Source organism: Marmota marmota, unplaced genomic scaffold, assembly GCF_001458135.2.
Source record: "Marmota marmota marmota unplaced genomic scaffold, marMar, whole genome shotgun sequence".
Classification (NCBI taxonomy): Eukaryota; Metazoa; Chordata; class Mammalia; order Rodentia; family Sciuridae; genus Marmota; species Marmota marmota.
This window is the reverse complement of record NW_025999900.1, coordinates 64,485,504-64,492,564: the sequence shown is the minus strand read 5'-3', so window position 1 is coordinate 64,492,564 and position 7,061 is coordinate 64,485,504.

Below are 7,061 nucleotides of genomic sequence, written 5' to 3'. Positions count from 1 at the left end.
AGCCCACCCCCACCGTCTGGTTCGGCTCCCTCGACACTAAAGACTTCATCTGACCCTGAGCTCTGGACTTACCTGGACAGAGCCGCTCCGAGGAGTGTCTGATGTGCCAGTGCTACTTACCAGATGGACTTGCCCACCTTGATGGCCCCCGAGACTCAGGGGACACCGGAGCGGGCAGCCGGGCTGAATGGACTCCCTGCCCCTCCCAATGCTCACAGCTGGACAGTGCAGGGCCCAGAGGCCCCCAGTAGAGGGAGGGGACCCGAGAGAGACAGAGAAAGGCCCCAGACACCCTGCCCCTGTGCCGAGGAGCCAAGAGTGCTCCAACCAGACCCCGCTTCTTGCCACGGAGGACGCCCTCCCCACACCTTCCCACCCCACCGGCTTCCCAACCCAAAATAAAGCAGAATAAAAGATGATCTGACTTTGTGGTTTGTTCTAAAAGGTGGGGGGTGGGAAGGGAGGGAGGAGGGTAGACAGGCATGGGAGGGGACAGGTGGGGAGTCAGGCAGGAGGGGGAGGGGGGCAGGAGCGGTTGCAGGTGGCAGATGGATGGGGGAAGAGCAAGTGGAGTGAGGGGGAGGGGGTCCCCTGAAATGGCCCCCATGAAACACACAACAGCAGCCCTCTTCTACCTCCTAAAAGTGTCCTCTTCCAGGCCCTGGGCACTTACTCCTACCATGTGAACATGGCTGCTCACCCCACAAGCTCATTCCAAGAAGGGAGGTGCACTTGGGAGGGGACACGAGGGACAGGAGTGCTGGGTACAGCCTCTGCCTGAGAGCGGGGATGCCCAGAAACCAAGGCCCCTCAGCCACAGGGGAAATGAGGGTAATCAGTGCCCACAGCCCAGAGGGCCAGCAAGCCCTGGCCTCACACCTCAGCCCCATTTCAAAGGGACCCCTGCCCTAAAAGTGGCAAATGGCTATACTGCCCGGAAAGGAAAAGAGGCTCCTGAGGGCCAGGAAAGCAGGGGTTGGTGGCACGCACTGGCTTCAGACTCACCACTCCACATCCAGCACACACTGACCCCACCACCTGGCACAGGCCCCCGATCCAGGAGGGGCCTCTGCACTCTTAGGGGTGCCCAGCCCACCCTGGTCCTCCTCATGTGGGAACCCTGCAAGAAGGCAGGGCGTAGGAAACTGGGACCACTCCCAGCAAAGCCCAGACCTGCCCTGGGAGGGGGACAAGACAGGTTCCATGCACAGGGCCCTGGTACTCTAGGGACATCAGCTCTGCTCCCTAGGCCCTGACCTGGGATCTGGCCCTAAGTAAGCCCCAAGAGACCACCCAAAGAGCTCAAGTTCAAAGGTCAGAGCACTGCAGGGGCCTGACACACCTGTCCCTGAGCCAAGTTCTCAGCGGCCTCACAGATGGGACCCTACTCTGTCCCCGAGAAGAATGCCAAGGCACAAGGAATTCTGCAGCACCGAGACGTGCGACCCCTCCTGCGTGTGGAGTCCTTGGACAGAGACAACACCCCACAGGAGCCCAAGGTCAGTGCTGGAAGCTCATCCACTCCCTCCGTACTCCCCTGGCCCCTTACTGGACTCACTGTGCCCTCACAATCCCTGGGGTGCCTGGCTGCCACCTCCCGTTCATCTGTCTGAGTAATCTACCCCTGACAGCAACACCCAGAGATCATGGTCAGGATCCCCAGGCCTAAGGTCAGGGGCTCAGCTTCACCTCCAGGCAGGCTCTGCTGTCTGGTTAGGAAGGTGCCAGTGCCCCCTCCCCAGCTCTGCTGGACTGGCCGACCTCTGTTTCCCCACCTGTCATTCAGACCCATGAGGGTTCTGTAACAATTCAGAAGGGTCACCAATAAAGTCCTGGGCACAGCCCACATGCCACTCCCCCTGCCCATCTAGTGCCATTTATGCAGGCAAGCTTGGGGAAGTGGGGCTCAGAGAGAGCTGAAAATAGTTGGGGACAGAGTTAAAATTGAGATTTGGTGGCCTTTGCCCTATCATCCTGGGCCATTCTGCCCCTGCAACGTATGGTCACAGCCAAGCAAATGACTCCCACCTACAGCTCACATCACAACAGCCCCAGAGCTCCAGAACAGGTCTCCTGTTTGTCCACCCTGCCCAGGCAGCAGCTCCAAGCAGGCACCATGGGTCAAGGTCAAAGGCTCAGCTGTGAGAACTCCAGCATCCCCTAGCAACCTGGTCACGGAAGGCCCTGACCCTAATATGCTGGGTGGTGACCTCAGAGGGTGGCTGTGTATCTTGCAACCTGCTCTCCCATCATCAAACAGGGGACACAGTCACCAGGTCGCTTCCTAAAACCCCCACTGTTCCCAGATGACACTCTTCTTGGCAGGGCGGAGGGGGGAGGGTCCCAAGATCTGCTACCAAGAAGTGGAGCTTGAGGTCCCAGTGTGGAACCCACCCCAGCACAGGCACTCTACCTCAAGTCACCTGGTGTGACCCCTTGGGGACCCAGAGGCTGTGAGGACCTGTGAGTACCACCATGTCTCCCTGCTTAGCTCCTGGAAGGTAGAGAATCAAGTGGGACCACCTCACAGGCTAAGCCACGCAGAAGTCATCACCAAACAGTCAGTGCCCTGAAGGGACCAGATGCCCACTCAGGCCTGTCCACAAGGACAGCGCAGGCACGCACACACACACACACACAAGCTACAGGGGTGGCCTGCACAGGAGCAGCCCCTGCCTCCCAAACCCGAGATGGCTCCTTCACAGAGACAGGGCGCAGCCCAGGCCCAGAGCTCCACTAACAAAGGAAAAGTACCAGGTTATTTTGTCCCCATCTTCCAGGAAAGAGGAAAAAAAAAAAAAAAAAAAACATGCATTACAAACCTTTTTTCTCCTGTCCTGAAAAATAAAAAAATCGGCATTAAAGGACACGCTACTCAACAACATTGCGGCCACCACAAAAACAAGAGGAAGCTCAAGGCCGGCTTCTGTCACTCCAGCCCCCACCCCCACCAGTGCTGACAGCATCTAGGAGATGAAGGAGAGCCCCAAGGCCCATGCTTGGCAGCCCCCCAGCCCTCTCACCCTCCCTCTCCATCCCCAGCCCACCTGTCCCCTCCACGAGATGCCTCCCCCACCCAGGCTCCAGGCTGGGCTCACACTGGGCCTGTTTGGGAGCCCACAGGCACACACTTGCCAGCCATCCCCGCCCGTGCACCATCAGGCCCAGATTGGCTTGTCCTTCTTGCAAGTGGTCATGGGTCAGATGGGAAGCCCCTGACTCTGGGGCTTGGAGCCTTGGAAGCTCCCAAAACTCTGGCCAGAGCAGAGGAAGGAGGTCACCTCCCCACTTACCTGTTTGGCTCAGCTCTGCTCTCTTCATGAAAAAAAAAGTGACGCACAGAATCCGGCCCACCCCACTCCACCGGCCCGCCCCAAACCCTGCAGCTGGGCCCATGGGCCCTCAAGTCACACCTCATGGCCATCCAATGTGACCCGAGACCAAGCAGTGAGACTCATCGGGACCTCTGTGCGCCAGCCTGAGCTCTTTTAGAGACCATTAAGTCCACCCAACACCAGGGAAGACGCGAGGCTAAGGTAGGAGGAGGGTGGGGAGAGGGAGTGAAGGAGGCGCAGAGAAGAAAAGGGGAGAAGGTGGGAGGGGAAGGGCGAGGGGGCAGGACGCCCCTGTCCCACAGCAGCAGCTTCACACAGTAGCACGGCCTTGCCACAGGCACACGTGTGTGTCCTGAGTTGGCTGCATGGCTAGTTAATGCACTGATGATGCTGGTGTCCCAGGGGCTGGCAGTGGGTCACCTGGGTCACACACACCTCTTAATAGGGGATGCAGAAGACACAGGTGACATGCCAGCCTGGCACAAGAGCAAGAACAGGGTGGCTGCGGACAGCCGCTAGGGCACCCAGAATTGGAATGTCCGGGAGGAGGGGGACCGTGTCTGGAAGGGTTGTGCAAGAAGAGAGTAAGAGGCCGCCTATGAGGGGCCTCTGCCTCCTGGTCATGGAAAGTCCTGGTTAGAGGCAGAGGCCCCTCAAGGCAACCCTTCTCTTGGGTCAAAGGGCGGCCTGCTCTGTCCCAGCCCTGCCCCCAGTCCTGGGGACAAGGGGCACCGTCTCTCCAGAATCTGCCCTCTGTCCCGTGAGCTGGGTCTTCTTAGAGAGCTCCTGTGGGAACACCATCCCAGAAGCCCCAGGGCTGGCCCAACTCCACCTCTGCCCTGTCTGCCCGTGGCCGCAGAGTCAGAGGGTGACCCTGGGCCCAGCCCCAAGGAGGGTCCCACTCGGGGCACAGCCTTCTCCTCCAAGGAGGGGCCCTCAAAGAAGGCCCAGGCCAGGCCCTTCCTTCCAGGAACTCAGAGAGCCGTGGAAGACAGGGAGAAGAGTCCGCAGAGCAGGCCCGACAGGAGCAAGCTGGAGGACATGTCCCCATGCAGCGGAGGATGCAGAGGAGGGTCCCCAGTGGCAAGTGGTTGGAGGGGATGAAGAAAGGCACCATCTAGGAGCTGGAGAATTTAGCAGTCACCTCCTGCATGGAGCCGTTCTCACCCCCCAACTGCTGACAACAGCCGCAACCTTCTCCTGCAGGGACGCGCACCTGGAAAGCAGGTGAGGGAGGAGCCGACAGTGGTGGTGAGGGCAGAGATGCAAGGGACAGCGGTCCGGGCAGCACTGCTCGGTACCCATGGCCCTGTGGCACATGCCCACCCCTGCCTCCTGCAGCTGGGACCCCAGCCTCCCTTGGCTGGGCACCACACAGGGCCCCAGGAGACCGCAGAGCCAGGCCAGGAGGGGGGCTGGGCAGGTTTGGAGCTGGCCTGGGAGCTGAGTGGACATCCAGGGCTCGATCCTGCCCACACCTTCTGCATCTGTGAAATGGAAATGGGTATGACAGGCTTCCCAGAGACCTCGTGGGACTCCTGGAGCCCAGCAGGACTGTGTCCCAGTAATGGCCAGTGGCTCTGTGGTTGCTCAGGGGGAAGGTGAGGGGGACAACTCGGGGTCCCTGAGCGTAGTGCAAGGCTCTCACGCTGGCCGTGGCGAGGGAGCACACAGCTGCGAATAAACTAAAAACACTGCTTTGTGGATTTTAAGGTGGCTGAAGTGCACATGGGTATAGGACAGTGAAGTGGGCAAAACTAGAACCTGCCCTGTCCATGCACAGCTCAACCACCACACAGGTGACATGCTGATGAATGACCTGATGACGCAGGACCTGCAAGAGCCCCTGGGAGGACTCCTGGCCTTGAGGAGGGGTGGGAGATGGAGAGGGGAGACAGAAAAGGGGTTCTGAGTATCACACGTGCTAAAGGAGCTCCATGACATGGGAGGGGTCCTCCCTAACATGCAGAGGGGACAGGTGTGACACGTGTGGGGGAGGGCCTCCATGACATGGGAGGGGTCCTCCCTAACATGCAGAGGGGACAGGTGTGACACGTGTGGGGGAGGGCCTCCATAACATGGGAGGGGTCCTCTCTCATGCAGAGGGACAGGTGTGACACGTGTGGGGGTGGGCCTCCATGATGTAGGTGAGGTCCTCTCTAACATGCAGAGGAGGGACAGGGGTGTCATGTGGGGGGGAGGGCCTCCATGACATGTGGGAGGGGTTTAGTGTCACAAAAGGCTTAAGGGGACACGTGGGGAGGGAAAAGGGACAAAGTGTGAAATGTGAGTGAAGGAGGACTGGTGTGACACATGAAAGGGGGCTCAGGGTGACAAAGGGTTGACAGAGATGAAACATGGACAGATGAATAACAGATGGGCTCCGTGTGCCACCTAGAAAGGGAAAGGGTCCTGTGTGGGCCATGAATGAGGCAGGGACGTCTGGTGACAAGGAGAGGGACCCATAGCCGTGGGGACAGGATATGAGAATCACTCCCAGGAAGAGGGACAGGTCCAACATGACACAGTGTTACCATGAAAACGGAGGGCCTCAGGTGGCATGCAAAGGCACTCAATGTGACAAAAAGGAAAGAAGGGCTACTCTGAACCCTGGAAAAGAGGGGACCTGCTAAATAAAAGAGTGCAAGGGTCTCAGGGGACACCGGTTAAGGAGGACTGCTGGTCACAGGGGAAGACTTCTGTGACACGGGGAAGCTGCATGAGTGCTGTGAGAAACTGCCCCGGTAACAGGAGAGGGAGGGGCTCACAGGGGCAGGAGACGCATGTGATGCATGTGACACACGAGGGGCAGGTTTAGTGTCACACAGGGGGCTCTGTGACACGGGAGCAGGGAGGGTCCCTTGTGATACACGAGGGGACAGGTTTACTGTAACAGGTGACACTGTGACATAGGAGTAGGGAGGGTCCCTGTGACACATGAGGGGACAGGTTTAGTGTAACACAGGTGACTGTGACACAGGAGTAGGGAGGCTCCCTATGATACATTAGGCAGAGGTTTAGTGTAACACAGGTGACTCTTTGTCTCTGTGACACATGAGGGGACAGGTTTAGTGTAACACAGGTGGCTCTGTGACACAGGAGTAGAGGGTTCATGACACATGAGGGGACAGGCTTAGTTTAACATAGGTGAATTTGTGACACAACACTAGAGGGACAAGTATAGTTTAACACAGGTGATTCTGTGACACAGAAGTAGGGAGGATCCCTGTGACACATGAGCGGACAGGTTTAGTGTCACACAGGTGACTCTGTGACACAGGAGTAGAAAGGGTCCCTGTAACACATGTGGGGACAGTTTTAGTGTAACACAGGTGACTGTGACACAGGAAGAAGTAGGGAGGGTCCATGTGACATGAGGGGACAGGTTTATTATAACACAGTGTCTCTGTGACACAGAGTAGGGAGGGTCCCTGTGACACATTAGGGGGGAGGTTTAGTGTCACACAGGTGACTCGGTGACACAGGAGTAGGGAGGGTCCCTGTGACACATGAGGGGATTTAGTATACACAGGTGACACTGTGAACAGAAATAGGGAGGGTCCTTTGTGACACATTTGGGAGAAGTTTAGTGGAACACAGGTGACTTTGTGACACAGGAATAAAGGATCCTCTGTGACACATGTGGGGACAGGTTTATTGTAACACAGGTGACTTTGTGACACAGGAATAAAGGATCCTCTGTGACACATGTGGGGACAGGTTTAT